At 40.6% G+C, this 26,628-nt stretch overlaps 1 protein-coding gene across 2 annotated transcripts in view; it reads left to right on the forward strand.

Moving 5' to 3' along the window:
• The window catches only part of GRIP1 (glutamate receptor interacting protein 1), a 660,679-nt gene that overhangs the window by 26,828 nt on the left and 607,223 nt on the right, over positions 1-26,628 (forward strand). The window lies entirely within an intron of this gene.

The raw sequence follows: 26,628 nt of genomic DNA on the forward strand, positions 1-26,628 counted from the left end.
TTTTCGGAGGACGAAAACCAAAGGAAGAATCTATTCTTTATCAAGTTCAGTGATGGCAATGGAACTGCAAGGGCTCCCCAGAGGACCTCTCTCTGAGCTGCAGTTGCTGGTACCTGCCCAGCCGGCCTTGGCCTCTGTCCGGGGAACAGCACACACCTGCTAGCCTTTGATCTCCCCACACTAGTGAGGCCATTTCAAGCCACGGCAGCAGGCAGATGGCTCTGCCCTGGGATCCTTTGTCATTCCAAATTGTGCTGTCATGTGGACAAGTCCATTTGTCCCACGTGAGGCTCTTCTCTGCCTCTTTCCTTGCAACTTGCCTGAAAGATGTATTCTGTTCTTTTCCAGGTTGTCCCCTGGACACTGACCCTCTCCTTCTCACTCATACTTAGAGTCTAACCCTGCCTTCACTCTGTCTTAGCTCCCATTGCTCTGGCTTCACTCATTCCCATGGTTCATAGTCATGACACACCTCTGCCCAGAAGAACTGTCCCTTCAGCCTTCCAGTCTGGTACCTTCCTAATTGCTTTGACCATTAACTTGGCCTCAGTCCTGGACTCCCGAGCACTTGCAGCCTGCTCTCTTACAGAGTTGTGTTTCTGATGATTAAAGAAGTAAAGGTATTTAAAGCCAAAAACCAAGTAAGAGACTAGAAATTTAGGACACACAGCTATGAGAAATGAACAAGTAAAGAAATAAACTGCCTGGCGGAGAAATAAAGATATTTACATCCTGTGAGTTGAAATAGAATCAAATTACAGGGTTTTGGGATATCCTCTGACCCTCTGCTAAATAAAAAATATGAAAAGAGATTGTGAAACATTGCATACTTCAAAGACATGAAGCCAATTCATTTTATTACCTTTCATAGACAGAGGGGTTGCAGTTTATGATAGTTTCTTGAGCAAAACCTAGGTCATAGAAGCATGTGCCTACAAAATCAGTAGGCACTAAGTGAAGAGTCATGTTAACATTACTGTGGTCTTGCTAGAAAGATACAGGCATCGTATGTGCTCTTAAGGGGCTTAGAGTGGAACATAAATATAGCAGTAAAACATAAAACAATTAGTTTACTAATTGAAGACCTTTTGCCGTGGCTTTTCCTCTTTAAAATTTGTTGCAAAAAGACGGAAATATTAAAGTTGTTAGATTTATTTGCAAATGGGTTTAAAGTGATATTTTGATACCAAGGCATGCTTGTATACTAGATGAACTACTTTGAGACACTTAGAGGTCTGGTTTTGCTGAGGATTATCCCATTCTTTTTTGATTTGAAGACGTTTGAGGACATTACACTTTTCTTTCCATCTCCTTTATAGTTGAAATTAGAGGATGTCCAGTGTATTTGGTTTAATAACATGATAATGGTGATTACAAATATTATAATAGCAACTGTATTAGTCAGGGTTTTCCATATATGTATGGAGAGAGAGAAAGAGAGAGGGATTGATTGATTGGTGGGGGAGGGAGAGATGTTGAGGAATTGGGTTGTGAAATTTTGGAGGTGTGGTGAGTCCAGTGTTGTCTGGCAGGCTAGAGACAGGGAAGAGCCACTGTTCGAGTCCAGAGGAAGTCTGCTGGCAGAATTTCCTCTTGCTTGGGGGAGGTCAGTCTTTGTTCTCTTACGATCTTCAACTGATTGGATGAGGCTCACACACATTATGGAGGGTAACCTGCTTTACTCGAAGTCCACCAATTTATTATTTTCTCAGTCAAAAAACAACTTCATGGAAACATCCAGAATAATGTTTGACCACATATCTGGGCACCATGGCCAAGCCAAGCTGACACATAAAATTAACCATCACGATAACGAATCTTTATTGAACGCATTTTGAGTGCCACCTTTTTCTGAACATTATCTCATTCAAGTCTCTTATTAACTCTATCAATTTGGTGTCTCCATTTCACAGCTGAGGAAGCCTTAGGGATGAAGTGGGTCAGTTACCTGCTCAAGGTCACGCAGGTGGTAGTGATGGAGCTGGAGCCCATGTTTTTATCTCAGTTTTAACATGAAAATGACAGGTGGGCTGAGAACTTTTGGGGGGGTCCTCTGAAGGGACATCTGAATGGAGGTACGAAGAGCTCTCTGTTCAAATTGTCTGTTCACTTACTGAGATTGTGACTTGTTTCCACAAGAGCGATTGAAATAGGGATTTATGACTCTGGGGAATGGAGTCTAGGGCAAAACCCAGAAAGGTCATTTGGAAGTGTTATTGACAGACTAAGGAGCACAAGTTAGACAGCTGTATTTTAGACAGTGTATTTTATGTCTGAGGTTGAGGCAGGTGCTTTCTTTAGTTATATTGAATGAAGGATTATTTCAACTTGCTGAAGTAGGGACTGGCCATGCATTATTAGAGCTCATGCATTACACCTTGCTGGAGAGGGACAGTGTGTGGGCTAGAATCCACCTTGGCTGTAATTACTTTGCAATTATCTGGAACTTGGCTAATAACCAGAGAGCATGTGAAAAAGGCCCATAGATGCCATAAAAATCATGTAACCTGGGCCTCGAGTTAGCCTGCTTGCTCTTACTGGTTTCTAAAGTTAGAGTGGTGCAAGAGGCTGTCTGTCAGAAAGGAGGGAGGAGGAGCTTTGCAGTGGGCAAACAGCTTGAGAGTAGGAAGAAACAAATAGCTGGTTGACTAAACTGAGCAGACAAGAAAAGCTTAATGAAAGCAAATAGGGGCTCCTGGGTGGCTCAGCCCGTTAAGCGTCTGGCTTTTTTTTTTTTTTTTTAAGATTTTATTTATTTATTTGACAGAGAGACACACAGTGAGAGAGGGAACACAAGCAGGGGGGAGTGGGAGAGGGAGAAGCAGGCTCTCCGCTGAGCAGGGAGCCCAATGCGGGGCTTGATCCCAGAACCCCAGGATCATGACCTGAGCCAAAGGCAGACACTTAACGACTGAGCCACCCAGGCGCCCCAAGCGTCTGGCTCTTAATTTCGGCTCAGGTCATGATCTCAGGGTGGTGGGATCTAGCCCCACGTTGGGCTCCGTGCACAGCAGGGAGTCTGCTTGAGACTCTCTCTCTCCTTCTGTACCTCCCACTATCTACCCCCCCACCGCCCTCTCTCTCAGATAAATAAAATAAATCTTAAAAAAAAAAAAGGAAAGCAAACATAAACCTGAAATATACCACAACCAGGGGCCAGGTAGCATAAATTAAAATATCCTTTTACACCAAAGGCCATTGATACTGTCATTCATAGTGAGTTGCTAGGAGTTCAAATCAGGTTTTCAACACTCTAGTTTAGAAGGTCTTAAAGTGTGCAGAACATTCTAGAAGGATCCTTTGGAGAATTGGTAAGATGTTTTAGTCCTTAAAGGAACAAGCCTTCAATTATCTAGAAAGAAGTTTCTCCATAATATTTCATGCTCCTAGGGTTCTGGATAGATATCTTTATGAAATGATAATCATTTTTATGAGACTCCTTTGAATTCCTCCTACTGGCCCAGAACCAGTGTTGCAGTGCTTTTTTGGAAATGGAGCTATCAGCCTTAATTGACTTTTGACTAGCACCCGTGTTGGCTGTAGTTTAAATAGAGTTAGAGAGCCCAGCTGTGCAGAATTCTTTTCCAGTGTTAGAACTAGAATTCCTACTGACTGTTTAGCCTGACTGCCTTTTATCCTGTCTGAAACAAATTTATATTCGTTTTATATGCTTAGAAGAGTCACTATTTAGGATTTATTTTTTTCTGCCCATGTCCGGTAGAATTTGGCATGTAAAAAAGACCCAGGGCCTGCTTCCTTTTATCTGAACATGTTTCTCAGATGTCAGAGAATAAGCGTGGTGTTTAAGCAGTAATTGAATTGCAGTGGTGTTTACCAGTTGTGCTTGGGGGGAGCTTCCCAAACAGTTAAATATATAATGTCCCACCTAACCCAGATGTAAATCTTATCTAACTCTTGATTTTCAGTAAGGTTGTTTATGACTTTAAGTTTTCAAGACCTCGATTTTTCATTGTAAAATTGGGGGATAAATGCCAAGAGTGTATGTATGTGTATGTGGTTTATGGCTTTCTCTTGTTACATATTTATAGGGATTTGGGGATGAGTTTGATCATATTACTGTTGTGCATATTAAGGCCTTGCCTAGAGCTTCAGGATATATGTGTAGTATTGATTTGTAGCAAGTATAGAGTCATGCTACGTTAAAGTATTGATTGACCATATTTTTAAAAGTCAATAGTGGATCATCTAAGTTAAAATATGTGTTTGTGGTAATTGAACTAATTCTGAGGGGGGAAATGCCCTTTTGATCTGTACAGAATTTGTCTTTGCAGAGATGGAATGGGCAGATGCCTGTGTGATAGTATTTCTGGGATTTCTTCCTCAAACCTTCCCTTTCACAACCATAGTTTGAGGTTAATTTGAAAAGCCTTAGTTGAGAAAACACATTGTATAAGTTTATACTAATGTATACATCATTTTTTTAAAGATTTTATTTATTTAGGGGTGCCTGGGTGGCTCAGTTGGTTAAGCGACTGCCTTTGGCTCAGATCATGATCCTGGAGTCCCGGGATGGAGTCCCGCATCGGGCTCCCTGCTCAGCAGGGAGTCTGCTTCTCCCTCTGACCTTACCTCCTCTCATGTACTCTCTCTCTCTCAAATAAATAAATAAAATCTTTTTTTAAGATTTTATTTATTTATTTGAGAGAGAGACAGTGAGAGTGAGAGAGCACAGTGGGGTGAGGGGGAGGGGGAGAAGCAGCCTCCCTGCTGAGCAGGGAGCCCGATGTGGGACTCTATCCCAGGACCCTGGGATCATAACCAGAGCCGAAGGCAGACGCTTAGCGACTGAGCCACCCAGGGGCCCCTTGAAAAGTTATTTAAAGAAAAACCTGTCTGAAGTTGTAGATGACCCAGTGTTTAGCAATCTAGATCAAATACGCTAGAGTGTAGGTCAAAATCCCACTACCAGGCAGAAATATCATATGAAATAGAATTTATAATTTCAACATTTTGCTTGAGGACCAAAGTTTGAGTAAAATTTTCTGGTCATAACCCATGGTAAATACAATTATACTTTAATGATTTTGGACCTAGATTTAGTCTTTTACATATAAAGAAATGATAAATATCTATTTTGACTGTTTTTGTTTGAAATCTAGCTCATTTTCTTTATATCTGCTTTTGCTTCATATGAAGAACATCATAATTCCTCTTTGTCAAAATGCTATAAAGTTCCATTTATTCAGCATCCAAGAGCTCAGATAATCATATTTTCTTTCTACAGCAATGTATAGAGAGAACCGATGTTCAAAATAGTGCCTTCCAGGCACTGCAAGAATTGGCTTCTGAATCTCCAAAGGATGATCACATTATTTGGTAGAGCATCAGCATTCGGGTATTTTATTCTTATTCATAGAACATTGGTACAGTATTTAACTGTGTGTTCATATTCTCCAAACCGTCCTGGCTTACACACTTGTCAAAGCCTGCAGGGTTTTCATGCCTCCAGAAATAGATATAATGTTTATTTTGTGTGATTATATCTTTGGATTCATATTTTTGTGGGGCTAGGAAGAATGGGGCAGGAGGTGGCAGGGAGATAACTCGGATGTCTTGTTGAAAGAAGTCAAGGCTTTAGGACTTGAAATGATAAGTAGAAAAGGTATTGGGAGCCTTAGATTGGGAGCCATGGATTTAGAGGCCAGCAGTTTATGAAAGAGATTTAATTATGTTGCCACAGCCGAGTGCTGTGAAGGTACAAAAGTGCTGACATTTTTATTCTCTATTATTGTGATTATACTCAGTAGAATATAAGGAGAGAACACTCATCTATTCTCGTGATGATTACTCTGACAGAACTGTAAAGTTTAAGTGCAAAAGTTGGCTTCTCAATTTTTAGTCTGAGTCCAGGCTAATTAATTATAAGCCTTTGGGCCAGTCACTTGGCCAACCCAAGCCTCTACTTCAGTTCTAGTGCTGGAGTTGAATTTGATATCATTCATATGTATTTAAACATTAAATGATTTTTATGAAAATTTAACATGAAGTAAAGTCATTTATACCAGCTTTTGCCAGTGTATGTTGTCATTTATTTATTTCTATCCATTTATTTCTTCAGCAAATACTTCATCTTTATTTAGTTTTTTTTTTTAATTGAAGTATAGTTGGCACACAACTTCAGCGAGTAGTTTTTGAGGATCTACTATGTGGAAAATGGGGGCCCTGTTCTAGTTGTTGAGGATCTAACATTGTCCCTGCTGTCTTAGAACTTACCTTCTATTGGCAAGTGAAACAACCTATTTGTATATATAATGTGTCAGGGTGAGAGTGAGCTGTTTCAGACCAGGTGGTTAGAGAAGTTAGTTTCCAGTTTCCAAGTGGAATCCAATTTATTCGCTCTCTCTTGTTTTTATGATATTTTGATGTTCCCTGGCAGCCTCACGTCATTGCTAACCTCTCCACTCCATGGGATCACACTTTCCAGCAAACACCCCATGAGCACTTATTTAGATGCCTAATCACTGGCAGTGATGCAGCTGTGTTCATCATTGTCCATTCAGATTTGTATGATGTTCCCATCCAAACATACCTCAGGGTACATTTGCACATCTAATTACAACATTAAAACTAATAATAGCCTGATAAAATACTACTCAGACAAATGTCTAAGCAAACAGCTGGCTGTTCCATTGTATCCTGAAGGACAGGCGCATTCAGACTTTGTTCCCTGACTGGAGGGCCTGAATTCCAAACTGCAGGCGCCCTCCTTCGCAACACCCTGCTGAGGGAAGGCTTAGGCAGGAGGTATCTAATTCAAAGGGATGTCCTTAGATAAAAGAGCCTGCACGAAACCTGAGCTTTCTGGAACTGCGTGGAGGGAAAAAGGGGCTTTCTTTCCTTTTACCCAGATGAGGCCTGCAACCAAATTCAAATTGGACCAGAACACAACAGAATGTTGGTATAAAGGTGTTATTCACGTGCCCACCTTTCTGCAGACCCGGAAAGTTAGTATTTAAAATTTCCAAGGAAAGAATCCTGAGGGACAATTTAATCACGCTTTTCAGATATTTGAAGGAGTCATGCTGTTATCCCGTAAAAACCACGGCAAGCTCTCTTTTCCATGAGTGCTTGGGTTTATGTTTGTTTTGAGAGAGAGGAAATTTGGTAATACTGTTTTTATCTTACTGGCACAGTAAATCTTCCTATTAGCGAAACCAAGTAAAGACAGAGTGTTTAGGAAATAGATATCAATCCTTATTCCATGGTAAGTTTCAGCACAGGAAGCAGGTTATGACCCTAACCCTGTTAAGTAGTAGGGAATTCTTCCTTCAGGGTTGACGTGTGTCCTTTGGCAGGTTTCGTTTGCCCAGGTGGATTGAAGCTAATAATTAAGCTCTGTTTTCGTTCTTGAAATGTTGACTGAAAAATGTAGGCCTATAGGAAAACTTTTGGATTGTAAGAGTTGTCCCTCATTGGAATATATTGTTGAGAGAGGTCTTAAAATCTTTTCTTAAAGCTGATAAATAACAATTTAAATTTTCATCAGCCTTGATAGATTAGGCATAGTACTCCTGACGGGTAAGAATGGATTAAAATAAATCTCCAAGTGGCTTCTTAACCTTCTGATTCTATTATGTGCTATCCTTTTCAGATTCAACAGGTATTTAGGATTGCAGGAACACTGTGCCTGATATTTGCACATATATTAATTCATTTGAGGCAGTGCTCACAAAAACATGCAAAGTAGGTATCATTGTTTCCTTTGTAGTTACAAAGAAACTACTGGTCTTAGAGGTGAAGTCACTCATTAAAAATTGCACGTCTAGGAAAGAGTGGGGGAAGGGCTCAGAACCAGGGCTGTGAACTTGGGTTCTATCTTAGACTTCCATTAATGAGCTCTGAGATCACGAGCCAATTTCTAGGCCTGTATAGACCCCAGTTTCTTTATTTATAGGGTGAAAGGGTTGGGATGAGAGGATTTGGAATAAGTTTCTCTCCTACTTCTGTAATGTATGACCTGGGGGAAACGAGAGAGATCAATGCTCAATGAACAGTTTTTTTTTTTTTTAAAGATTTTATTTATTTGACAGAGAGACACACAGCGAGAGAGGGAACACAAGCAGGGGGAGTGGGAGAGGGAGAAGCAGGCTTCCCGCCGAGCAGAGAGCCCGATGCGGGGCTCGATCCCAGGACCCTGGGATCATGACCTGAGCCGAAGGCAGATGCTTAATGACTGAGCCACCCAGGCTCCCCCAATGAACAGGTTTTTGCAAGCATGGTGAGAGCACCTTGTGTAGGGCACATAGCTATATATTATATAATAATAAAGATATTATTTCTGGGTTGGGAATTTGGGGTGTAGAAGGCACAAAGAAACTGGCATCTCTCTGTGACCTAATGATCGAATACTGAACTAGTGGAGTAGAATTCTCTTACAACCATTTCTTGATTTTCCTTTTCTTTTCTCACATCTACTTTCCTATTCCAGGTCCCCTATCATCTATCTCCTTTGAAATTTTCTGAATTTATGACTGATCCTGAACTATGCTATATTCAATTATAGCTATGAATAATTAGGAGGCAAAGAGAAGATTTCTTTGTTCTTGAAAAATGAGTTCTCAGTGTAGAGAAAACTGTCTAGATCTGAGCTAACACAGTAGTCACTAGCCACATATGGCTGTGAAGTAAATGAAGTATGACTAGTCTGAACTAATGTGTGCTGTAAATATAAAAGACATATTGCATCTTGGAGTCTAGTAAGAAAAAAGAACTTTGAATGTTTTATCAATAACTTTTTAATATTGATTACATGTTGCAATGATAATATTTTGAATATGTTGGGTTAAGTAAAATGTATTATGAAAACAAATTTAATCTGTTTCTTTTCATTTAAAAATTTTTTATTTATTTTTTTAGAGAAGGGGAGAGAGAGAGAGAGAGACAGAGAGGTGGGCAGGGTCAGGGAGGGGGAGGGAGAGGGAGAATCTTAAGCAGGCTCCACATCCAGAGCAGAGCCCAACTTGGGGCTCCATCTCCCAACCCTGAGATCATGACCTGAGCCGAAATCAAGAGTCAGACACTTAACCGACTGAGCCGCCCAGGTGCCCTATTTGTTTACATTTTTAAATGTAGCTCCTAGAATATTTGGAATTGCATATATAGTTTGCATTTATAGCTTTGATTATATTTCTATATGATAGTACTGGTTGAGATTGGTGATTCTCAACCACAGAGAATCCTCCTCCACCCACACCCACCCCCGTCCAAGGTATGTTTAGCAATATTTAGAGACACTATTGGTTGTCACAACTGGGCATGCTATTGCACCTAGTGAATGAGTAGTGGCCAGAGATGCAGCTAAATGTCCTATGGTATATAGGGCAGACCCTCTTCCCACTCTCCAACAAAGGATTATCTGGTCAAAAATATCAGTAGTGCTGGGGTTAAGAACTTCTGGTATAGATGGTTCAGAAAGGAGATAGAGAAAAAAGATTGGGAACCAAAACTGCTTTTAGGTTAATTTAATTTAAAATATTATAATGAATAAGTACTTAGCAGCATTAAAGAAGGACTACTATTGTAGGAAAGAGGAAAGAAATTGGAAATGGTTAGAGTGTAAGCAGAAAAGCAACAGGTTTTCTTAATTATATCAACAAATATTTATTGAGTGACTACATACTATTTTAGGAACAAGATGAGGGAAGATTAAATACATATATACAAACATATACAAAAATATTGTATTCTGATTGTATCCAAAGCTTCTACAGAGAAGATGAAATTAAATAAAGTTATGATTCCTGCCTTTAAAAGCCTTTAGATTAGGGATGCCTGGGTGGCTCAGTCAGTTAGGCTTCTGCCTTTGGCTCAGGTCACGATCCCAGGGTCCTGGGATCGAGTCCCACATCAGGCTCCCTGCTCAGCGGGGAGTCTGCTTCTCCCTCTGCCTGCCGCTACCCCTGCTGTGCTCTCTCTCTCTCTGACAAATTAATAAAATTAAAAAAAAATAAAAAGCCTTTAGATTAGTAGGGGATGACATGAGAAGTACACTGTCTTGCAAGGCAGCATATGATGTCAGAAGAGAGATGGGAAAAACAACAACAATACAAATAATGGGTTTCAAAGGAAAATATACCATGTTTGGTTGGGGAAGTCATGCAAAGCTTCGCGGAAAAGGTTCTATTTGAAATGTGCCCTCAGTGGTCAGGATAGCAACCAATGGAGATGTGGAAAGGCATACACAAAAGAGGGAACAGCATGGTCCATGGAAAGGGGGAAGGGACAGATGAGGTGTGTTTGGGGACTATTCATTGTCAGGTTGACTCGGAATCTCGGGGAAGCAGTTGGAAATAAGACAAAAAAATGAAACCCCCAACAAAAGAAACAAACACAAATGAGACTTAGAGGTCACATAAACAGATTGGCAGGGTGAAAAAACAGGCAGATGAGAGAGGCAAATAGAGGCAAAATGTATCAGAGTAGACAATTGACTGGCTGTAGGTGAAGGAGAGGAAAGAGTCAAAGCTGGATCCTGGAGTTTTAAGCTTGGGTGTCTAAGGACTTTGGTTGGAATAGAGGCCAGGAGAATGGGTTGGTGTATCAAGAATGGAATGATGATGAGTTCAGAATCACCTTGTTGAGTTTGAGTTAATAGTACATTATCCAGATGGTGGAGAGGTTGAGGAAGCCCCCGAATTAGATCTGGAGGCTGCTAGAGTAATAAGGACTAGAAATAGAGATTTTAGAATCATCTCAAGTAGAGTGATCCCTGAGGTTTTGAGGATGGATAAGATTACTCGAGGGGGCACCTGGGTGGCTCAGTCGTTAAGCATCTGCCTTCGGCTCAGGTTATGATCTGTGTCTCTCTGTCAAATAAATAAATAAAACTTAAAAAAAAAGAGTACTCGAGGAAGGTAGTGTCCACGAAAAGGACATGACACACTCTTAGGTGGGATTGTCTTAAGTGATGAAATGAGGAAGAGAAGTCAGTGGAGGGCATAAAAGATGAGGTAGAAGACAAAGAAGCAGGCTTTTGTGTAATTTAACATCACAGAAGTTAAGAGAAGTTTCGAGTGGGGATGTTCCACAGTATTAGACAGTACTGACAGAGCACGCAGGATGAAGCTGAAAACATGTTTAGGACTTGGGTTTCACCGTCAGAAGGCTGTCGGTAGCCTTCCAGAAACGGGGCAGGGGGCCAGGAAGCAAATGGTATGGAATGAAGGAGGGAGGGGGCTCATTGCTTCTGCGGGCGCAGACTGTCCCAGAGCCTCAGCTGGGAGAAAGGCACGTGCTAGTTTTGTGACATTTTTTTCTCTTGGGTCATTCATGCCTTCAGCAGATACTCAATGAGCATGTATTTATTATTTTACCTACCATGGGAGTGGGACTAGGTATACATAAAGAAAAGTTAAGAAACAATCTTTATAATCTCCACTTCTGGGCTTAAGAAAACAGAGTGAACAAGGTCACTGCTTGAGAAAAATGACAGAAGGAAATTCTTAGTTGATTAGGCTCTTAAGTCCCAGAACTTTGTAGTTGTCCATATTTCTTCTTTATCAAAGCTCTTGACCGTCTTTGGAGTTGACATCCTAAATAAGAGATCATGTCTAATTCTACTTGCCCTTATGCAGCTTTGGCTAAGGAGAATATTTCAGATAAAATTGAAATGATTAGCTGGTGGCGAGCGGGGTACAGGGGGCATATAAAATAGGTAAACTTACCCCAGCACGGTCTGCCTTTTCATAGTTAGAAGTGATCTGAACTAATTTTATCTGTTGTTCTCAGGCTTGATGAAAATGGAGGCCTGATCGCTTCATTGTAGTAGTTGTTACTGAGGGGGATATAGGAGATAGCCGAACAGATTTTTATGAATCAGAGAGAGAAAATAATAGTATAGTTCCAAATGGGGAACTTTTTGCCATTAAAAAAACATGTGACATGGCTAATGTTGTTCTGTTCTACATGAACGTCATTTCAGGTAGTACAAAGAGCTGGGTGTTTCTCCACCTGGGCTGGACAGGGGTGCATCTGAATCTTCAGGTTTACAAATGCGTGTGTGGCCTTAGTGAGGGCAGCATGTTCTTCCTCCCTATAGCGATACACTCTGATGTCTTAAGGAGAGCTTATCGTAAAACTTCAGGTAAGAGTTTGATTTCTTCTCTGTTATTTCTCTTGGGAACGAGTGGGTAAAAATGCAAGTAATTCACATTCGAAGAACTTGAATGTTTTAAAGTACGAAACTACAGAAAAGCACAAGAGTAGAAACATGGTTGCTAGAAACTGCCAGCAGTAGAGATAGTCAAGCTTTCAGTCCGCATGACTGGCACACGGCAGTGACTGCTTTTGAGGAACTTTTATTCTAAAAATAGATGGAAAAGTCAAAGCGATGTTATGTGGTTGCCAGGATTTCGGTTTGGTAATCAAAATATATCAGCCTTACTTCTGGACTTGCTAAGGGTTCATTAGTAGGCCTTGATTAAATTTTATGTAAACCTATTTAATATGTAAGCCCAGGACTCCATGTTGGTAAAACGAGAATACCAGTGAATCTCATCATGAGCTCCCCAGCACTATTTTAGGGACTGCAAAAAATAACAATTACAATAATTTGAGAAATTCTGTAACCAGTGTTCTCCACAAATGGCATTGACTAATTAATATGAAAAATGGACTTTTAAAGTACTGGTACTATAAAATTTAAAAAGTACATTTACTAGGACTGTAGTAAACCCCAGGGATTACTCCGAGTACTCCTTGCTCTCTACATTTGGGATCTATTGCTTCCTACATTATTGACATTAAAAACATGGTATGGAGAAAAAGGAAGAGTGAGTCATGGCATTTAATCTTCTTGGTAAAAGATGTGAAAGAAGTGGAAACTAGTGAATAAAAAGAGTTCTTAAAAATTATTCACAGATGTCTATCAGGCACGCAACTGTGTTCTGCATGATAGCAGATAATAGGGATATGGGTGATGTTTCCTTTTTCAGCAATCTTTCCCAACAATTTCTACTTATATGAGTGCTGAAAATTGCTGATATAATTACAACTATCCATTTGATCCAAAATATGCTTGGGAAGAGACTACTAAAAATACATCTATTTAAAAGTGGTTCTGTTCAAACGCAGTTCTTTAAATGGAATGTTGAGTTTTCAGAAGGTAATATTTGAAACCTCTGTGTTTGGTGGTTGGTGTAGGCACAGACCCCAGTTCTCCCCAAATTCCTAGTGGAATGGCTGAAAAAAATCAAGAAATAGGGGGACATCAGCATTAACAAGAGAAACCAGTACAGGACACAGTCCCTGTGGCAGAAAGTAAGGAGAACTTTTGTTCGTGGTTCCTCAGTGGCTCTGGATTGAAGGGTATTCCAGAGCCCCTTCGCCTCACTGGGTTGAGAAAAGCACCAGGTGACTCGTGTGAGCAGGTGTTCAGAGGTGAGGGCAGGTTAAGGGACAACTGGTGAACAGGTGGCCACAGCATCTTGAGGTCAGAATTCCCTCTGCTTATCTCCCTGCAGCCATCTTGCCCTCTTCCAATTTCTTCTTCTCACGAGACTTACATGAGCCTTTCAAGAGGCACGTCTGTCATGTGATCCAGGTGTTTTGACTGTTTTTAGGATCAAGGCAGACATGCGCAGCATGGATCTCTCCTGCCAGGCTCACGGCCACCATGCTTTGTGCCGCAGCCACATTGACCTCTTGGGCACCACTGGCCCTGGGTCTTTGCACCGACCCTTAACTAGTTCTCCTTCTTTGACATCCTTTTTGCTCCTCTTTCCTAGTTAATTCCTAATCATCCTTCAGGCCTTGCTCCATTGTTACTCCCTTAGGGATACTGAGAGATCCGTGCTCTCAAGGCACTTCGTAATTCTAATGGTAGAGTCATTTTCATGCTCATTCACGTAGTATTTGCCCCATTCGACTACGAGCTCCGTGAGGGCATGGGTGGTATCTGGTTTTATACACCATTGTATCTCTGACATTTAGCACAGCACTTGGCACACATTGTTCAGCGAATATTTATGGAATGAATGGATGGATGGGTGGATTGCGGATGGCACACTGGAATTTCAGCAGCTGTCTAGGATACCCCTGTCCTTTGCTCCCTACACAGACAACTGCCACAAGCGAAGGACCAGGCATGGTGATACGAAAGCCCTACTGGTTGCTGTTGGTGTGGCTGCCACATCAGGCGGTGGTTTTAGAAAATGAGATGTTTCCCAAGGAATAAAATCCGTATTGGAGGTCCAGAGGTGTTCACTTTACTATCCCTTTGCAGGGACTGCCGGGTGTCCTTACTGATAAAACACTGTCTTCTTCCTCTTTCACCTGCTCCAGACCATTTTCCTTCAATCCAGACAAAGATGTATCTCTAAGAAAGATATGAGTGGGAATCCACAATAAACTTTGCCAGAACTCCTATCGGAAGATATTTTGTCAGAAAATAAGGCTCTCTCATGGATTCTCTTAAGAGATTCTGTTATTCAAACGAAAGTAATCACTGTTTTCCTAAGGCTTCAGAGGAATTATTTTCTCTGTAATAGATTGACCATGAGATATGAGACAATCTTAGAAAATACGTATTTTTTGCTTTCAACAACACTTGAGGGGATACTGCCTGTGGGAAATGATGGCTAAGCAGGCCATCAGGTAAAGGAAGAGGAGGCAGGATTAGACAGAGTTGCAAGATGTAAAAGCCAGCCTCAGTGGAAATATACAGTTATTAAGCCCAATTGGAAAACCTTTGTAGGGGAATCGGTAGAAAATGAGACACTGAAGAATGTCACAAGCAGTGAGGTAGAAAACAACCTTGAGAAAAGATTTCAAACCAAAGGGAGAAGGGACAGAAATGAAGAACGTGAGAACTGTAGGCACATTTGCAGTTGCTTTTTATGGTGTTATCTTTGGGTGGTGAGATTAGGGATGGGTGTTTTTATTTTTCCCCTTTCTCCTTTTCAATGTTTTTTTTAGCAGGGACTTTAAAAAAGACACCGTTCTTTTAACAGAGAGCAGAGTTGGCAGAAAGCACCTAAGGCTTTCAATAAATAATCTTAAGTAATTCAATGAAAATTAAATTGCATTCGAGGCAGTGTTGAGGGAGTTAGGCAAGAGTGAAGCAGCCCAGGTAGGAAGGAAACCTCCTAACTGGGAAAAGAAACCAGAGAGAGTCATGCTGCTGAAGAGGCACGGTGACTGTGAGCTCTCGTTCTCCCAACCGAACAAACAAGGAAAAAGCACAGCACTGGCTAGTTAAGAGTATTTTGAGAATTCAGATTAGAGTGCTGAGAAAGCACTGCTGTACATGATAATTAGAAGCTGGTTAATAATTTATGCCTGTAATTTTAATAATTCATTTATTTTTAAAAATAAAATGCATAATTGCCTGGATGATGTGTTCCTTCGCTTATCCACACCTGGGTTATAAACCTCTTGCGCTGACCCTTGTCATCATGACCCATGATACCACCTGGTGGCAGGTGTAGAAATTGCAAGGTAAGGCCCTGGGGAGAAATAAAGCTGGGAGGGGTCCAGCCTTAGAAATTCAAAGCCATGAAGTGAACCTAAAGGTGAGGAACATTTGAAAGTTCTAGGATTGTCTTTGTAATGTACATTTATTTATTCTATCCCATATTTCTATGGAAATAGGAGGCTAAAGTGTAAGCTTGCCGAAAAGAAAAAATAATTATAACACATAGATAGGGAATTTAGAATTCCTTATTTTCTCAGTTTCTCTTCTGTTTTTTGAATTGCAGAACTTTTTTCACAGGCCATGTGGTCGCTCTTTTTGCTTATTCTTAAAGAGGGGATTTTATGCTCTCTACTAGTCAAGTAGAGATGGGCTCTATCAGAAATTGGCATAGGTTCTCAACCACATCTTTTGGAGGAATACCCTGGACTAAATTAAATAAAAAAATGGCAGTGAGGAAAATGTCATAATTGCTTCAAATTGAAATGAGTTTATGAATAGTCTTGGTAGGAGAACTGCTAGCTAAAAATAATTATGACAAACATATTATTCTAAAGATCTGTTGATTAAAATACATGTGTAGCAATCAATCATTTTATTCCTTTGATCATCTCAGGAATGAAGTCAAATTAAATGTGGAAGAATAGCCATTTGTATTTCTGATCTTCTGTACGTTTCTAAGAGATATAGAGGCTTTCGCAGATTCAAAGGGTTACATGCACTCTGATGTTCATAGCAGCACTATCAACAATAGACAAACTGTGGAGAGAGCCCAGGTGTTCATGACGAATGAATGAATAAAGAAGATGTGGTATATATATGCAATGGAATATCACTCAGCCATCAAAAAGAATGAAATCTTGCCATTTGCAATGATGTAGTTGGAGCTTGAGTGTATTATGCTAAGTGAAATAAGGCAGTCAGAGAAGACAAATACCATATGATTTCACTCATGTGTGAAATTTAAGAAACAAAACAGATGAACATATGAGAAGGGAAGGGGAAAAAGGAGAGAGAGAAACAAACCATAAAAGACTCTTAATGATACAGAATAGACTGAGGGTTGATGGAGGGAGGTGGGTAGGGGATGGACTAGGTGAGTGATGGGTATTAAAGAGGGCACTTGTTGTGATGAGCACTGGGTGTTGTATGTAAGTGATGAATCACTGAATTCTATTCCCGAAACCAATATTATACTGAATGTTAACTAAAATTTAAATAAAAATAAAAAGGTGATATAGAGATTTTAAAAATTCCATATGTGATGTGATCAGGGTTATAATATTTTTCTTCTCTACAATTTATAATTTACATTTTGCACTTAGAACACAAAGTAAATACGGTGGTGAGATTTTCTCTCTAATGGTTGTTTTATTATAGAGGTAGCCCCTGACCTACAGATAAGTCCTGTATTGGCCAAAGGATCTCTAGGAACAGTGCCCCAGTAAGTCCTGTTTCAGATATATTGCCTCTGCCAGGATTTCCTCCCTTTCTCCTCCACTTTCCTGTCATTGCTTTGGGTTAAAACACTCTTCCTTGCCTTCCCAGTGGTTTTGTTGCTCTTCCCTTCTAGCTTCTATGGCTGTAGGTCTGTCCCTCTTCCTTCTGTTCTTTCTCGTGTTTGACCCAATGTTGCCCCAGCCAGAATTCCTTTGAGACAGTTTCCTCCATGACTCTTCAGTTCTTTGGGCCATCATGGCCATCATCCTTTGTATTTCATCTTTCTCTAGAGTCGTGGAAAGTAAAGAAAGGGACAGTGATGAGTGATGGGAGGAAAATCTACTTTTTTTTTTAAAGATTTTATTTTATTTGACAGAGAGAGCACAAGCAGAGGGAGAGAGAGGGAGAAGCAGGCTCCTTGCTGAGCAAGGAGCCCGATGTGGGACTCGATCCCAGGACCCTGGGATCATGACCCGGGCCGAAGGCAGCCGCTTAACCGGCTGAGCCATCCAGGCGTCCCGGAAAATCTACTTTTGATGACTTATTTAGAAAGGACCCAAAGATCCCCAAATGTGGACCTTTTCAAAAGGGCCATTTGCTTGCTTCAGGGACCCGAGAGTTGGGAAATGTTGTGAAACTTGTTTCCAGCCTTGACTGGAAGGTCCTGGTGTCAACAATGGGAAGGGGAGCAGGGGAGCTAATCTATGGAAGGAAGGAAGGGGGGAGGAGGAGGGAGGGGAGGGAAAAAGAGAAAAAATTAAAGAAAAGAAAGCAAAGGAAAAGGAGAGAAAAGGCGGAAGAGGGAACTGGCCTTTGGGTCCCCATGGAAACATACTAGTAGGAGACACCTTACCTCTGGTTGGATCTCCATTCTTCACCCTCTGCACCTAGTCCCCCATGGATGGGAGGCTGAAAGGGAGGAAGGGAGGAAAGGATGAGAGCAGAAGTTCAGGATTCCACCACTTAGATTACTTCTCCCCAGACTGAGCTATAGATTCAATGCAATTTCAATCAAAATCCTGGTAAACATTTTTTAAAATAGAAATTGATAAACTGATTCTAAAATTCCTTTGGAAATGCATAGGACTTAGTATAGCCCCAAACAACCAAAAATAAAAAAGAATAAAGTTATATGATTAGTTAACTGATTTTAGCATTTATTATAATGCTATGGTAATCAGGGCAGTGTGGTGTTGGTATCAAGTTAGATGGATAAATCAATGGAAGAGAATGGAGCATCCAGAAATAGATATACACATATATGGAAAGCTTCTTTATGATGAAGATGCAAAGGCAATTACATGGAGAAAGGAGAGTCTTCAACAAATGGTGCAGAAAAAATTGGATAACTTTATATAAAATAATACGCTTCAGTCCTCACCTTATATTAAAAAACATCAACTCAAAGTGTGTCATAGTCCTAAATGTAAAACCTAAAACTATAATACTTCTGTAAGAAAACACAGGAGAAATCATTTATGACTTTGGTTAGATAACAATTTCTTAGATACATCACCAAAAGCACAATCTGAAAACAAATTGATAAATTAAACTTTATAAAAAATGTCTGCTCTTGAAAGACATTGTTAGTATATGAAAAGACAAGCTGCAGACTGGGGGTAATATTTATGAGGCATATGTCTGATCTTGTATCCAGAATATACAGAACTTTCAACCTCAATAATGAGAAAACAAACAACCCAATTTTTAAAAAATGGGCAAAAAGATTTGAACAGACACACAAAGAAGATTATATGGATTGCAATTAAGCACATACAAAGATGCTCAACATAATCACTAGAGAAATGCAAGTTAAACCCCCAGTAATTTATTCTTATACACCTATTAGAATTGTGAAAATTGAGAAGACTGACCATTCCAAGGGTTGGCAAGGGAGTAGAGGAGTTGGAACCCTCCTACACTGCTGATGAGAATGCAAAATGGTTCAATCACTGTGGAAAACAGTTGGGCAGTTACTTAAAAAGTTAAAATTTCACCTACCAAATCAAGCCATTCCACTCCCAGGTGTTTGTACAAGAGAAATTAAAACATGTGTACAGGCATACCTTGTTTTATTGTGCTTTCCAGATACTGCCTTTTTTACAGATTGAAGCTTTGTGTCAACGTGTATTGAGCAAGGCTATGGGCACCATTTTCCAAACAACATTTGCTTACTTCATGTCTCTGTGTCACAAATTTTTGTAATTTTCTCAGTATGTCAGACTTCTTTATTATTACATTTATTATAGTGATCTGTGATCAGTGAACTTTGATATTACTATTGTCATCATCTTGGGGCACCACATACCATGCTCATGTAAGATGGCAAACTTAACTGATGTGTGTTGCATGTGTTCTGACTATGCCACCAATTGGCTGTTCCCCCATCTCTCTCCCTCTCCTGGGGCTTCCCAATCCTGAGACACAGCATAATTGAAATTAGGCCAAGTGATAACCTTACAATGGCTGCTGAGTGTTCAAGTGAAAGGAAGAGTTGCACGTCTCTCCCTTTCAATCAAAAGCTGGTAATGATTCAGCTTAGTGAGGGAGACATGGTGAAAGCCAAGATAGGCTGAAAGCTGTGCCTCTTGTGCCGAATAGGTAACCAAGTTGTGAATGCAAAGCACAAGATCCTGAAGGAAATTAAAAGTGCTACTCCAGTGGACACATGAGTGATAAGAAAGCAAAACAGCCTTATTGACAATTTGGAGAAAGTTTGAGTGATCTGAATAGCAGATCAATCCAGTCACAACACTCCCTTAAGCCAAAGCCTTATCCAGACCAAGGCCCTAACTTCTTGCTTCAGTGAAGGCTGAAAAAGGTGAGGAAATCGCAGAAGAAAAGTTAGAAGATAGCAGAGGTTGGTTCATGAGGTTTAAGGAAAGAAACCATATGTATAACACAAAAGTACAAGGTGAAGCAGCAAGGGCTGATGTAGAAGCTGCAGCAAGTTATCCAGAAGCTCTACCTAGGATAATCAGTGAAGGTGGCTTCACTAAACAACAGATTTTCAGTATAGATGAAACAGCCTTCTACTGGAAGGAGATTCCACCCAGGATCTTCACTAGAGAGAAGTCAATGCCTGGCCTCAACGCTTCAAAGGACAGGCTGAGTCTCTTTTTAGGGGCTAACACAGCTGGTGACTTTCATTTGAAGCCAGTGCTCATTTACCATTCTGGAAATCCCAGGGTCCTTAAGAATTACACTAAATCTACTCTGCCTACGCTCTATAAATAAGACAACAAAATCTGGATGATAGCATATCTGTTTACAACACGTTTTACTGAATATTTTAAGCCCACTTTTGAGACCTGTTGCTCAGAAAAAAGATTCTTTTCAAAAAGATCACTGTTCGGTGTCAATGCACCTGGTCACCCAAGAGCTCTGATGGAGATGTGCAATGAGGTTAATGTTGTTTTCATGCCTGCTAACACAAACTCCATTCTGTGGCTCATGGATCAAGGAATAATTCAACTTTCAAGTTTAATGTTTTAAGAAATACCTTCCATCAGGCTGTAGCTGCCATAGGTAGCAGTTCCTCTGGTAGATCTGGGCAAAGTAAATCAAAAAGTTTCTGGAAAAGATTCACGACTCTAGATGCTACTAACATTCATGATTCATGGGAAGAGGTCAAAATATCCACATTAGCAAGAATCTGGAAGAAGTTGAGTGCAACCCTCATGGGTGACTTTGAGGGGTTCAAGATTTCAGTGGAGGAAGTAACTGCAGATGTGTAAAAAGCAAGAGAACTAGAATTAGAAGTGGAGCCTGAAATTGGGACTGCATTGCTGCAATCTTGTCATAAAACTTTGGTTGAGGAATTGCTTCTTATGGAAGAGCCAAGAAGGTGGTTTCTTGAGATGAAATCTACTCTTGTTGAATATACTGTGAAGAGTGTTGAAATGACAACAAAGGATTTAGAATATTATATAAATTTAGTTGATAAAACAGTGGCAGGGTTTGAGAGGATGACTCCAATTAAAAAAAGATTCCGTGGTGGGTAAAATTGGTGGGTAACAAGATTAAAGAGAGGGCAAGAGACCCGAGAAGTCTCTCTTGGTGGTGTAGCCCAGGAGGAGGAGAAGAAACTGTCTTGGGCCAAAGACTTAGAGGGGTCTTCCACCACTGGAGGAGGATCGGAATCACCAAGAAAGCCCACCTCTGAGACACAGGGACACAGGGCTTTCCTAAGATCAAAGTTGCACAGGAGAACAGAGAACACCTACCTCACCAAGCATGCCTTAGCCAAGTTCAAATCCTGATGTTTTACTCATTCAGTGTTCCCGGTGTCTATCACAGCATAGCAAAACACCTTAGAATGTAATGGCCTAACACAGAAGCCATTTATTATCTCTCAAAGTTTTGCAACCCAGACAATCTGAGCAGTTCTTCTGCTCCATGTGGCGTTTGCTGGCACTGAAATAGCCACAATGGCTTCCCCATTCCTAAACTGACAACTCTGTTTGATTGCTGGAACTGCTGCAGGCTGGTTTGGACATGAGCTTCTCCCCTGCCTCTGTCTTTGGCTTTCTTGGTTGCTCTTTTTAAGAGAAAAAGCAGAAGGGGCCCAGCCTCCTAAAGGCTAGACCTGGAGTGGACACCGTGTGACTTCCAGTGCATTCTGGTGAGGGCAAGTTAGGGGGGGCAGCCGAAATTCAGGGGAGAGACAGACCACCTCTTGATGGGTAGAGCAGTATGCACAAGTAGGGAGGGAAAAGAACCAATCAATCAACAGCCAGCTCTGTAGAGTATACACGATACTGAATTTGCCATTTTTCCCCCTCCTGCCTCTGTCTCTGGCTTTCTTGTTCCCTTCTTTCTATTAATATTCTCTTCCTAGAGCTCCACCCATTAAAACATACCCCATCTTTAAGGCCCAATCTAAATTTCACTACCTTCTTAAAAAGGCTGATCATATAATCTATCCAGCAAATTGGGGCACCTTTAAGAGGAAGGGGGCCACTAAAAGGAGAACCTTTGAGAGGAAGGGCCTGCTAAAAGGCATAAACTGGGATTGTTCCTGGCAAATTGGGACTTATAATAACTATGAGCCTCTCCTTGAATTTTCCATTCGTGAATGATCTTTCCCTTCTGATGAATTTGTTTGTATCTCTGACGGGATACATTTCATTCTTCCTGATATTTTGACTGCAAATAAGTGTCAGTGCTCTCTTAAAGTGTAAATTCCTAGAACACGGATTCACTGTCTTATTTATTTGCCTTTCCCAGAGCATTTGGCACAGTGCTGTGCATATAGTAAGTACTTGGTTGTGAAATGAAGAAGAGAGTAGAAGACAGAAAAATACCAGCACTGATGTTCTTAGGTCACTAAAAATGTCTTACAGAATTGAATAGCCACCATCAGCTCTAAGTTCTGGTAATTCTACCCTCTTCACTAACCTTCCATATGACCCTGGGTAAGTGATGTAATATCTAGGTAACTATATTTCTTCATCTCAGAAATGGGGGAAATTATACCTGTGCTACATACTTTATGGGTATATTGTAAAGGCAAAGGAAATGATGTATGCAAAAGCACTTTGAAATACTCCATGTAAAAGTGCCTCTATACATACCAGGCAATATTCTTATTCCAGTTTGTTTATTTGTTTCCAATTGAGTGGTCCAGATAACCTCTTCATCAGTTGTTAAGTTGTTCTTTTCAGTGGAAGTTCAGATATTAATTTCTTTTCCCCCCAAAATTCTTAACTCTGGTTAAAATAAGGTGAAGGTCAGGAGTAACCAGATACAAGTCTTAGCCCGGCCATTTCCATCTGCTGTTGTGCATGTGAGCAAGTCACTCAGCTTCTTTGAGTCTTTTCCAGATCTTTTTTTTTTAAAGATTTTTATTTATTTTTTTGACAGACAGAGACACAGCAAGAGAGGGAACACAAACAGGGGGAGTGAGAGAGGGAGAAGCAGGCTTCCCGCCGAGCAGGGAGCCTGATGCAGGGCTCGATCCCAGGACCCTGGGATCATGACCTGAGCCGAAGGCAGACACTTAATGACTGAGCCACCCAGGCGCCCCGAGTCTTTTCCAGATCTTTAAAATGAAATAATACCTACTCTGTCTAGGGGGATGGTGACAGGCTTAAATTAAATCCTTCTGAAATTAAGTGTAAAGGATCATAGTATTAGTGATTGTTTCAGAATACTCCTTTGTTTCATGGCTTGCTGCCTTATGTTTGATTATCTATGTATCTCTGTATCGATGTATCTATCTATCATCTATCATTCTGTCTCTCTAGCTAGCTATTTAGCTCTCTAGCTATAATTCTGTGTCTGTCTATCTATCTATCTATCTATCTATCTATCTATCTATCTATCTATCTATCTATCTATCATTTATCTATCCAACCATCCAACCAACCAACCATCCATCCATCCACTCATCTATCCATCCTAGTGTGTGTCTGTGAATTTGGAGTTGTCAGGTATTTGGGACTTTTTAGTGTCTTACATGCTTTAATATCTGAAGTGTTTGGAATTTCTTCTGTCTTTTTTAGAGAAAGGAACCATTTTAACCTAATTTCTTACATTTACACAAACACAAACTGAAGCACAGTGTTATTTCCTCTCTCTTTCAAGGGACAGTCTCGCATGCATCTTAAACAAACATACAGACAGTTAAAACTACTGTGGTACAGGTTGGGCAGGGGACCTTAGACCTCGTGGTTACCCAGAATTACATGGTTCGGGGTTGAAGTAAGAAGCTGTGTGCCCTTAAATCCTCACTTCAGCCTCCTGAGATGCCCGCAGAAGCAGATGACAACAGCAGTGGTGCTGGTTGTGGGGGCCGTGGCGAACCACAGCTGGGATTCCTGGTGGTCCGAACTCATTGTAATTAACAATCAGGGTCATTTCTACTTCATGCCCTATCCTAATGAACTTTGTTGTTGGCTTTCATGTGAGGATGATATTGCTTCTGAGGCCCAGCAGTGAATTTTCCAGTTTTTGTGCTAACAGTTGCATTGTCAGCCGCTAAGAGTTCTCTTGAAGAGTGGATCATGATCCCTTCTCCCATAGAAATGACAGGGAAATTGCTCTCTGACCATCCCAACTTGGTTGAAGCCCTTAAGCCAGATTGTTTTTTTTTTTTTTTTAAAGATTTTATTTATTTATTTGAGAGAGAGAGGGAGAATGAGAGAGAGCACGAGAGGGAAGAGGGTCAGAGGGAGAAGCAGACTCCCCGGCGAGCAGGGAGCCCGATGCGGGACTCGATCCCAGGACTCCAGGATCATGACCTGAGCCGAAGGCAGTTGCTTAACCAACTGAGCCACCCAGGCGCCCCTTAAGCCAGATTGTTGACACTCAGCATTCATGGAGGATTATGTGTTTCCTTCCTTGTACAGCTTTGGGTATTTGATGCCCCAGTCAAGCCATGCATTCTCCCTCTGTCTTCAGTCTCTCAATTTCAGATGCACAACATGGAATATCTGTCAGAAGTCTTTTTAGAGTGATTCTCAAAAGCTCTGAGGACTTCCTGAATTATAGGAACTCACCAGGCTCAAGTTAAAAAAAAAAAAAAATCACCAGGCTCAAGTTGTTGTGAAGATCGTGGTCTGTCTGCTGTAAGCAGGATTTATTTTAGGGCAACTCTGAAGCTTTTTGTTTTATTCTACTTCGAGTCAAGAGAACCCCTCTTGGGGACAGTGAAATATGCTCCGGTACATTTCTCCTGAGCACATATTTATATTTCAGCCTGAAAGAGCCCCTGAAGGTGCTGAGAATTTATCTAGCAAAGATTGCAATTTCTCAAGTCCCTTGATATGACCTCTGGGATAATACACATCTTAAAATGTTGGAGAATATCAGTTTATACATTTCTTGATCAGTGTAGAACTCTCTAGTTAAACATAATTACTGATACGTATGGTGTATGTGTGTGTGTTCCTAGCTTTTTTGTCCCTCCTAGATAATAGGACTGGTAACCTTCAAAAAGTCTTGGCACCTCAGAAGGTGCTATTTTGCTAATGTGCTAGAGGTTCTGTCTTTCCCATTCTTATTTAATTCGTCAGGAGGAGAGGTGAGGTTTTCCTCTTTATTTATTTATTCATACTTAAAATTGTAATTATTTTGGAAGGAAATCTTTCTAGAATATATTAAGTACTTTCCAACTTTTAAAATCAAAAACAGTAAATGTAATTTGATGATGTTTTTGGATGACTTAGGAGTCATTAATTACTGACTATAGCCTTTCTCAAATTGGTGTCAGCAGAAAAGTTATTTACTGCATATTAGTAGGTATCTTAGAAAAACAATTCTCTGTGATCAGATAAATTGAGTAAATGGTGGGTAAACAAAATAAGTACTTTTCTTTCAGGAGTACTCAGAGCCCTTAGCACTTTCTCATGTATTTTAAGTCTCCAAGGGGAGTAGTAGAATGGAGCTTTTCTCAATTACAAAGGACCAGAAAACCTCCTATGTGTTACATTTGTTTTAGTTCCTGAAGAAAATCTTTAGAACTTTTGGGGAAAAGTGCTGTTTTGGTGTGATAGCCTGTAACTAGGGCCATCAATATATATGGGATTATTTGACTCTACATCGAATGGCCCCAGACCGCTGCTGAATTTTTATGTTTCCTCTTAAAAGACATTTATGTGCATTCTTATTTTTTACTGTTTTCAGGTGTCACTGTGAGCGTTTTGACCTCCCCTAACTGCCTAACACTCTTGTCTCATCCCACATCAATTATGATTTGGATGCCCATATAATTGGCCATTCAGACCAAGATACTTTTGGAAGGGAAGAGGAACTCTTTTAATAGTTATATCGGGACAATAGCTGTAAACTGCAAGGCAAAACAAAGATTGTTATGGCTAACACAAAATCCAGTACAAACTAATTTAATTCACCAATAGAGGGGTTTAATGGCTCATGTACCTGAAAATCTCAGAGGCTTGAATTGGCCTCTGATGTGGCTTGATCAGAGATCTGGCTTCATTAGCCTGGCTCCACGTAGAAGGTTGATCCTTGGGCTGGCCAGTGTCAGGGTGCAAAATAATTGCAGTATTTTAAGGTTTTGCATTTTGTCCTTTGCATTGAAGTTTGCTATCAGGATAGAAGCACATCCTTGCTGAGAATTGTTAGTAGAAAGTCTGAGCTTTGCACTGACTGGTCAAACTCCCGAAGCAATCCCCAAGGAATTTGAATTGCTTATTGGTTGGAACATGATGCAGCGATAAGTGTGAAAAGGAGGTGGAAATACTCTGATATTCCCGTGGTCATCAGAGCATGTTCCTGGAGGAGGGACTCAATCCCACCCAGGCAGAATGGCCGTTTCACATTGGAGATCAGACAGAGTGGATGCTGGGGAGATAACCATGTTGTCTACTCCATGTCCTTTTTTGTTTGTTTCCCCGACTCTGTAAGAAATTTGGCTATCTACGTTTATTAGAATTCCCTGTGAAATAAGAAGGGCTCAAAAGATCATTCTGTAATGAATGTGCATGAACACTGGGTTTGCCACATCTGCTTGGGCTGTTTAGAGGCGTTTTTGCTCCCCTCCCTCATTCTCAGTTGTATTCCAGGTAGATGAGGCCAAGTGAATGAGTAGATGGGGTAATTAAGAAGGATTTGGTCAATAAAATTACTGAGAAAATTTTAAGAAATGCATCTCCTGATCAGATTGTTTTTGGCTATTCTATGACGCAAGTAATATACGTTCATCATTAAAAATATAGAAAAATTGGGGTGCCTGGGTGGCTCAGTTGGTTAAGCGTCTGCCTTCGGGCTCAGGTCATGATCCCAGGGTCCTG

Source organism: Zalophus californianus, chromosome 9 (genome assembly GCF_009762305.2).
Source record: "Zalophus californianus isolate mZalCal1 chromosome 9, mZalCal1.pri.v2, whole genome shotgun sequence".
NCBI lineage: Eukaryota > Metazoa > Chordata > Mammalia > Carnivora > Otariidae > Zalophus > Zalophus californianus.